Here is a 9141-nt window from a genome sequence, read left to right as displayed (position 1 = left end):
ACTATTGAAACAACCACAAGTAAGAGTGCAACAAAATTGTGTCCAAAAAAAATTGCACACTTGATCGTTTCCTCAGCTTTGTAGTCTGTAGTGAGGTGTCAGTCTGGCTTAATTAGTAGCAGTCTCCCTTCTGAGAAGGCAATGGGTCCAAGCCCTATGTCGGGACTTTAACTCAGAGTCTAGGCTAACACTCCAATAAAGTGCTGTTTTTGTTTAGAAATGCTATCTTTCAGATGAGAGGTTAAAAAACAAGATTCCATTTGCCCAGTCAGGTGGACAGTAAAGATCCCATGCCATTATTTGGAAAGAAAAGTGTCATGACCAACAATCGCCCAGATAAAGTTGGTATGCCTGTTTGCAGAACATTCCTGTGTTGACTCTTTAAAACAATAATCCATTCAGGTCTATTTACCTGACCTTTCCTCAAATGGATGGTAATATCCCAAATCAAGTCCACTGGAATCCAGGCCAGCAATATCAACTAATGCTTTTATTTGTCCTACCTGTTGGAGTCCTGTAGCTCAGTGGTTAGAGCACTCGCCTTGCAAGCGAGAGACCTGGGTTCGATTCCCGGCAGGGCGAAACCATGGGCAAGTTTCCTTACTTCACACGCCTGATAATAATCCCTCAAGAAAAAAAATTGGTCACTGCAATCCACGACTGTTTGTGGGACGTTGCTGTGTGCAATTGCCTGCCGAGTTTTGCCCACAAATATACAGTTAATTCACTTTGCAGTATATTCTGTGAAGTTGTGAAAAGTGCTACATCAAATCCAAGGATAATTATTATAATTATTATACTTACCCTGGGCGGATTATGAATTGGGGATCGCAACTTGATAAAGGCACTTTCTATTTCAAGTTGGGAACATTAATCAAGTAACATGATTAGAAATAAAACCCATTCCATTATATTGTAAAGGGAGAAAAAAGGTTGACAGGTAAGTACTGTGGATATTGATTGCAGCCTGAGGCATATTTATTTTTACATGGTCCCTGATTAGTGTAATGGGTTAAAACATATTAGTTCTTTAATATATAAATTTTGAATTCAACTCAGACTCATAAAATGCTATGTGTAAGTTTCCTATCTGAAATGAATTTGGATGGTCACAATTTTAGTGGACAAACTGGCCCAAAGCACAGTGTCAGCCTGGCTCAGTTTGTGGCACACCCACCTCTGAGTCACAAGATTAGGGGGCCACAATGATGCAATAGACAACAACAACAACAACTTGCATTTATATAGCGCCCTTAATGCAGGGTAGCCTCCTGGAGTGATTGACAGTGGCGGAGTCTGATCCCAAGCCAGGGGGAGAGGGAGTGGGGAGGTGACTGTAAGCACAATCAAAAAGGAAGGTCTTCAGGCGGGAATTGAAAGTGAGAAGGAAGGGGGCAAAGCGAAAAGATTGAGGGAGAGAGCTCCAGAGCTTTGGGGCATAGTGGCTGAAAGCATGGCTGCCGATGGTGGAGTGCACAAGGGATGAATAGGCGGCTAGAGCCGGCCGAGCGGAGGCAGCGGGTGGTGGAGTGTGGGTTAAGCAAATCGGATAGGTAGGGAGCTGCGAGGCAATGAAGGGATTCGAAACGAGTGAGAGGATCTTGAAGTCGATCCGTTTGGTAATTGGGAGCCAGTGCAGGCTGGTAATGACTGGTGTGATGGAGGTCTGGAGTTTTGTGCGGGTCGGTATCCGAGTGGTGGAGTTCTGAATTAATTTAATTTTGTGCATGGTGAAACTGGGGAGACCAGTGAGGAGAGCTTTGAAAAAGTCCAGCCGGGAAGTGACAAAGGTGTGGACGAGGGTTTCGTCTGCTGTGAAGTGAGGTACAGACGGAGATGGGCAATGTGGCAGAGTGTGTGATAGGGAGTCAGTGTAGAATGCCCATCTGAATTTGGGGTTAAAATTCTTGCCTTTGATATAGCAACTTAAACATCATGAAGACATCTCAAAATGCTCATTCATGACCACAAAAGCAAATGAACCCTTTGTATACAGCAGTATATATATCCTGTATCCAAATTTTTTCCTTACAGCCTTCAATCCTGCTGTGAAATTAGTTCTTTGTGAAGGTGTTGATGGGCAGAGCATAGTGATGGAGAAATGCTGAAAATGTATTCAAGTACAGCATTCCCTAGCATAAGCACTGAGCCAAGCACTGAGTGACAACATTTTTACGTCATTGGTATGCTTCCCTCCCACAGGGCAATAATTTTACACTTTCTATGAAATGAAAAGTATAAAAATGCTGCCCAATGGGAGGGCAGTACACTGCTGTTATTACATTCTATTGAAACTCTGGACTTGGCTCAGTGCTTAAGATTGGAGTAGGCAGAGGGTGTTAGGACTCCTGATGTAGTAGACTATAGCAATTCACAGTTATGAACACTACAGTGCTCGGGTAATGTTTGAGTTTGACCAGATACATCAGGACAGATGTTGGATTGATGAATGAAATAACTTAGCAAAAATAATCTTATACGGGTATTTCGTTTCCTGGTATCAGAATCTGTTCAATGCCAAGTAATAATAATAATCCTTGCATTTGATATAGCGCTTTTCACGTCTTCTTGACGTCTCAAAGCACTTCACAGAATATACTGTAAAGTGATTGACTGTATATTTGTGGGCGAAACGTGGCAGCCAATTGCGCACAGCAAGTGTCCCACAAAAATGACCAATTTATTATTGTTTTTGTTTTGGAGCGATTGGAGTAAGCTGGTTCATCAGGTTCAAGACTTTCCTGAGAGCATTGCACAGAGATGGCTTCAATAGCCACCACAGTCGAAGCTCACTGACCGATTGCTTCTGCCTTCCACCAACCGTTGGTTCTTCTTCCAAGGGTGGAGGACTTCTGTGAGGTCTGTCCGAGGGAAGGCCTGTGACAGCCGAGCTTTCATCAGCTCCCTTTCCAACATGGCAGTCCTGAAGGGTTCTATGTTGAGCTCCTTGCGGAGCTGTGCTGCTGATTTTCCCGTGGTTCTGCGAAGTGTGGGGTGTTTGGTCAGGGCAGCTGCTGAAGACCTTTCAGTTGAATTTGGATGAACCATCAACTTCAGTAGACCGCAAAATTCATGTGACATTAGTAGTAATAGTCCACAGAATCCACAAGCTTTCCCAGAAGTGTTTGTTTAAAGGGAGGGGAAGCTGCTCAGAGAGAAATCATTGAAGAGAAACCGTTTTACAGAATGTGTACACTTCGTTTAAATATTCAAAGGTTGGGAGGGAGCAGCATTTTCACAATATGTTCTATTAGTTCAAAATCTTCATCCTGGCTTTCAAGGCCCTCCACAGCCTTGCTCCTTCCTACCTCTGTGACCTGCTAACCCCATATCAACCTGTCTGCTCCCTCCCTTCAGCATGGTCCGGCCTGCTCCACATCCCACGCCCAGCCCATCCCACCATTGGTAATCCTCCCTTCAGCTTCTTTGCCCCCATCCTTTGGAACTCCATCCCACAGTCCTTTTGCCTTGCTCCCTCCCTTGCCTCCTTCAAAATATGTCTCAAAATCCTCCTCTTCGACCAGGCATTCAGCCACCCTCCAAGCCCTACCTTCCCTGTCCTCCACACCCCACCCTGTTCCCAACCCCTTGCTCGGGTCCAAATTCCTGACTGTCCAGCACCTTGGGCAGTCCTGATGTGGAAATCGCTATACAAATGTACCCAAGAATGTATTGCGTAATGCTATAACCCTAGATAGCAGAGGAATCCAGTGGTGGAGCAAAGGAATCCTGATGAAGGTCAAAGTTACAATTTTGAAAACAACACAAATGTGTGGGAACAAGCATTTTTCACATTGATGTTGGGCCCAGGTTTACAGTGCAAGTTGCATTAGCATGAAAGTCTTTCAACCGGTAAAGCTGTGAGTTTGGAAGCTTCTATGTAGCAAAATCTATAACCTCCATAAAGAACTACAATTAACGCTGCAAATCGAAATACTGTACTGAAAAGAATCACCGCTTTCAAACAACCATTAAAAAGGAAATAAACCCTTCCCCCATCCTTTGTCAAAGCATTACTTTAAAATCGTACACTTTTTAATGTTAAGTGTAATGTGTCATGAATCTAGCCACCTTTTCGGGAAGGAGGGAAAGGGAGGAAAGGGAGAGAGATCATTCACCAGAACCAGATAGGCAGAATTTCCAACATTGTGATAATATAACTGGTGAGAATCAGAAATGGAATCTAAGAACTGTTGTTGTTGTAGTAATGGAGTATCGCATGCTTCACTCTCTTGTTCTTTGGGTTTAGTTGTTTGAACTAAAAATGGGAAGTAATTTTCTGCAAGAAAATATCCCTTAGACCGCTCCCAAAATCGTTGGCTCCATTAATGGCAATAACTTGGAATGAGACTTGCTTTGTATTACAGTACGTTCTACCATTAAAAAGAGCTAATTTGTGTAGAAGGTAGTGTCCCTATGAATAGATACTCTTTTGTACTTCTTTGCCACACTTTGGAAGCGCATAACTGGTGTCTCTTATTTTTGATTGACAAGGACATAGAAGTTCTTAGCGTGTGAGACGTTAATTGTTTCCATCTGCATGAATGGAATATCTACACATTCTATAAATGGTTAAGTTTCTCGCCAGATACGTGAGACTCAGAAATGTTGATATCTGTGGAGAACCTTTGTCTAGGTTTTAATGTGAGTGTCCTCCAGTGAACATCCCAGACATTCCCAACTTTCCAAATTCCATGAAATTTTGCCAAACAAATTTAAAATAGTTGCCAATAATAACTTCTGTACTTTTATACATATGAAATTATATTTAAGCTGTGCAATTTTGAGCAGTTTGGTTTATGGCAGTTCTTAAGACAGCTCTCTTCCTAGAAGCTAAAACAACTCCCTCAGCTCTGAGGTCCCAGCTGAGGGCCCAATGTCCTTTTCACCTTTGCACCCCAGCAAAACCTGTGCAAGCCTGCTGATGTCCTGAGACACAACAGTAGCTTGGATCCCTTTGGAATTGCATTTGAAGGTAAGGATCCGGTGGTTGGTGAAAACCCAGAAAAATGGAAAGTACCCAACAAAAAGTGGGTTGCTCTAGGATTCAGGACCATAGAGCTAACACCCGCACTACTCCCTGCATTTTTTACTCCAACAACAACTTGCATTTGATGTAGCGCCTTATCATATCTTTGAGACGTTTCAAAGCACTTCACAGAATATACTGTAAAGTGAATTGACTGTATATTTTGTGGGCGAAACGCAGCAGCTATTTGTGTTAGGAGTGTCCCACAAACAGTCATACGTTGAGTGACCAGTTTTTTTTTAAACAGAAGAGTGCTTAACAGTGGCAGATCTTGACGCTGAGCTGGTGAAGAGGGGAGTGACTATAAGGTCTTCAAGTGTGATCTGAAGATGGACAAGAAGGGAGCAGGCAGAGGACAGAAAGCTGCAGAGTTTTGGGGCAAGTGGCTGAAAACACAGCTGCAATGATGGAGCAGAGGGATAAGAGGATGTGCAGAAGGCCAGAGCCATCTGAACAAAAGGTGTGGGTAGTGGAATGGGGTGTAAGAATACCTTTCCAAGTCCCATAAGTAGTGCAATCCCATGTAGAAAAGAGCAATGGGTAGTTCTCCCTTGGTCTGGATTTACACTATTAATAATAATAATCCTTGCATTTGATGTAGCGCCTTATCATATCTTTGAGACGTTTCAAAGCACTTCACAGAATATACTGTAAAGTGAATTGACTGTATATTTTGTGGGCGAAACACAGCAGCTATTTGAGCATAGGATGACCAGTTTTTTTTTAAGGAATTATTGTCCCCAGAAAAACGATCTGCCAATCAACTAACAACTGGGTTCCTACTTACTGCTAGGTAAACAGGCGTATGGAGTAAGGAAACTTACCCAACATTTTGCACTGCCAGGAATCAAACCCAAATCTCTCGCTTGTGAGGTGAGTGCTCTAATCACTGAGACACAATGTAGCAATTTGTCAAATTCTTTAATACAGTTTTTAATGTTGAAGCCGTTTTTCTGGAAATACTTTTAAGAACCACAAAAAATGGGCTTCAAAATTAAAACTGAATTCAACAATTTGCCAAAATCTGCATACTCTGAAATTTGTAACGTAATTAGTAATTAATAAAGTAAATTGAGACCTGGGTAGAAATTCTCCCCATTCTCCACAGTTCCAGTCAATACCACCCGAATTAGTACAACCTTTTGGACTTGTCCAGTTTTCACGACATAATATTGATCATCAAACAACCTTTCTGCGTCAAACGTATTTCAATAACAAGGTATGAGGTAATCCCAAAATATTTTTTTCCAAAAAAGAAGCTTAACAAATAAAATATTAATCCTCCAAATAAATTTATGACCTCTAGGATAATGTTTACAGTAACCAGGTGGATGGTTGCTGGAATTCAGTTATGACTTAGTCATTCGTGAGTTAATAGATCATCCTGATAGTGTAATTAAATTATATCATGCAGTCCCCCTGGACAAATAAACTACTTTTATTACATTTGTTTTTTGGCTGCTTCAAGGTATCAATGGCAAAAATTCAAAAGTCTGGTGGTATAAAGCGGTTAAATAAAATAATACAGTATTTGGAAAAGAAAATGTGTGCAGCTGGGTATAAATCATATTTGATAATACTCATGTTAAAATGTGAGGAATCCTGATTCTGTGCTGCAAAATAGGTTTGCCAAATTTCACCCTTTACTCTAATGTAGAATCATGTTTTAGACTTGGATATTAGAGAATACTAAGAAAGCTGTGCACACTGCATTTAGTCCTCTCTAGTCCTCCCATGAAAGATGCTATATCAAAATATATTTTTCTCGCTACTTGTCCAGCTCAGACCCACTCTACTACCCATTAGGAAGTATCACATGAAAGACTCCTTCACAAAATTAGGTCACTGAGTATCTAGGGCAAGACTCGGAAATCGATTCAAAATTGACTGAAGAGAAGGGTGGTTGTTATGGGAGCTAGATTAAAATTGGGGGAGGTATTAAGTGGGATGCTTAGGGATCTTTACGGTGACCCCTCTTGTTCCCTGTAAAATGTATGAATGGCCTAGATTTGTGAGGTAGAACAACAACAACTTGCATTTGTATTGCGCTCTTCATGCAGGGTAGATTCTCGGACCATTTAACAGTGGTAGAACTTGATGCCAAGCCAGGGAGAGAGGCATGGTTGAAGAGGAAGCTCTTCACGTGTGATCAGAAAATGGGTAAGTAGGGGCAAGGTGGAGGGACTGAGGCAGAGAGTTCCAGAGTTTGAAGTTTTCTAAAGCTTAAGCAAAGACCTACGTATCCTTATTCAGCAAGTGCTGGTTAACTTGGGTTTGAACATCTACATACAAGGATTCAAGGTCCAGAGCTCTACATGCAGACATTGTCTGGAAGAGTTTCAATCTAATGAAGAAATTAAACCAAAGAAGGAAGCAAGGTTATTTGGGTTTCATCTCCACCACTGAAGCTTGGTTACTCTAATCCCTATTATTGGCCTTGCCTTTTGCACCCCCTAAATTCCAAGCCAGTGAACTGGAGATGATGGTGCTGTTACAAGAGAAATGTTAATGATGGAAATAGCCTTGCAGAGAAAATTGCATTTTGAAAACAAAGTTCCAAAGGGGAAAACTATGATGGAAACAATCATTTCACAATGCCTGTGGTATGTATTTAATGACAATATTGTGTATGTGGCAAATCACTACATGTCATTACAATTGTGCAAGAGTGAAATTAAAGAATATATGCGTTTGGCTCTAACTTCACAAGACCCGAGGTCTTTCCATGGTGATGTAAAATTTGCAAAATAACTCATGCAAATTAAACTTAAGGCACATTATTACCATTGAGAGCTTGAAAGTTTCATTGGTGTTTTGCTCAAAAACATGTCTCAGGCACACAGGGAATGCCCTAATGGCAACTGTCTGCCACATTTCAGAGATGCAATCAGCTCGGTGCCAAAACAAGTCTGTTGTATCAAGTGGTCAACATTCAAAAGATTTTGCTTAAAAAGGAATTGTGCCATTTAAGTTTATAGGACCATTGAGGAGAATAAACTTGGAAAGGAACTGAGGATAACCTTGTAGTTCTGTTGAAGTGTCCAAGGTTCTTGCTATGCTGCTTTATTCCATTGTTTTATTTGGAATTAATAGCATGTGGCTCAAAGACAAAATAAGGTCAGACATACATCCATAAATATGAGTTTTAACCCAATGTTATGTATTTAAGTGTCAGTTACTTCGCTGGTATTACCTTAATTGACAGAGTCTGAGTATTCATAATAATTTTTGTTTCCTATTGCTTGCTCCTATTGATGTGCGTGAGTATTTTGTGGGTCAGGGGAGATTATTAATATGTTAGCAAGTGTACCAATAATCTTGTGTTGAGTCACAAAGGATCAGGTTTAACACATGACAAACAGAAAGCTGTTAATACACAGTGTACACTGAGGCTAAGTTAAGTTCATGCATGCCTATTATTTTACTATTAATGTAGTGTTGATCTATGCTGAATGTATAATGTACTATTTGACATTTTCCCCTTTTCTTCCTCTTGAGCTGAAAGTAATGAGCACCATTCCTCAGCTGTTGGGACGTCCTCCCTACGTGAAAAGTGCTATATAAATGCAATGTATTGTTATTGTTGTTAGCCATTCAGTGTATCACAGCCAAACCCAATTATAGTCTCACTCGATATCCAAACACACATATCAGGAGCAAGAAACCCTGGCTGAATTCCTTTCCCCTCCCAAGTCTAGTGTGCAATGGCAAAAACCCACCTGCTGAACCACCTGAGAACAGTTGAACAAACACAGTGTATGTCAGCTCTGGCTGCAGCAGCAGGAGACCTAGGATCTCAGTCAAAAGGATTTGTTGGTGAATCTGTATTTTATATCTTATATCTCAAATATGCACGGGTTCCCCTCTACAAATTCCATGCATCTCCCTCCTACTAATAGAGTAAAACTCTATGATGGGAATGGAACTTCTGAATAATTGCTGGAATCAGAAATATGTCACATCAACTAGCACTCAACCACCTGCATTTCTTCACACGGAGTGATGTGAGAATCAGGGACATGTTTCCTTGGAAGACTGCAGAAGATAGAATTAATTGGAATGATTAAAAGGGAGATATATAGTTACTTGGGAAGTGTAAGATTAACTAGTAT

The 9141-nt window shown here is 41.0% G+C and overlaps 1 non-coding gene across 1 annotated transcript; it reads left to right on the top strand.

Annotated features, from left to right (window-relative positions):
- The first annotated feature begins 510 nt into the window (after positions 1-510).
- On the top strand, positions 511-582 carry trnaa-ugc. The gene has a single exon. It is a non-coding gene; the product is annotated as a tRNA-Ala (tRNA).
- The last annotated feature ends 8559 nt before the right edge of the window (positions 583-9141 follow it).

This window comes from Callorhinchus milii, unplaced genomic scaffold (assembly GCF_018977255.1).
Source record: "Callorhinchus milii isolate IMCB2004 unplaced genomic scaffold, IMCB_Cmil_1.0 Scaffold3, whole genome shotgun sequence".
Lineage (NCBI taxonomy): Eukaryota > Metazoa > Chordata > Chondrichthyes > Chimaeriformes > Callorhinchidae > Callorhinchus > Callorhinchus milii.
Note: the sequence above shows the minus strand (reverse complement) of the source record. Positions and strands in the feature narration are given on the sequence as shown.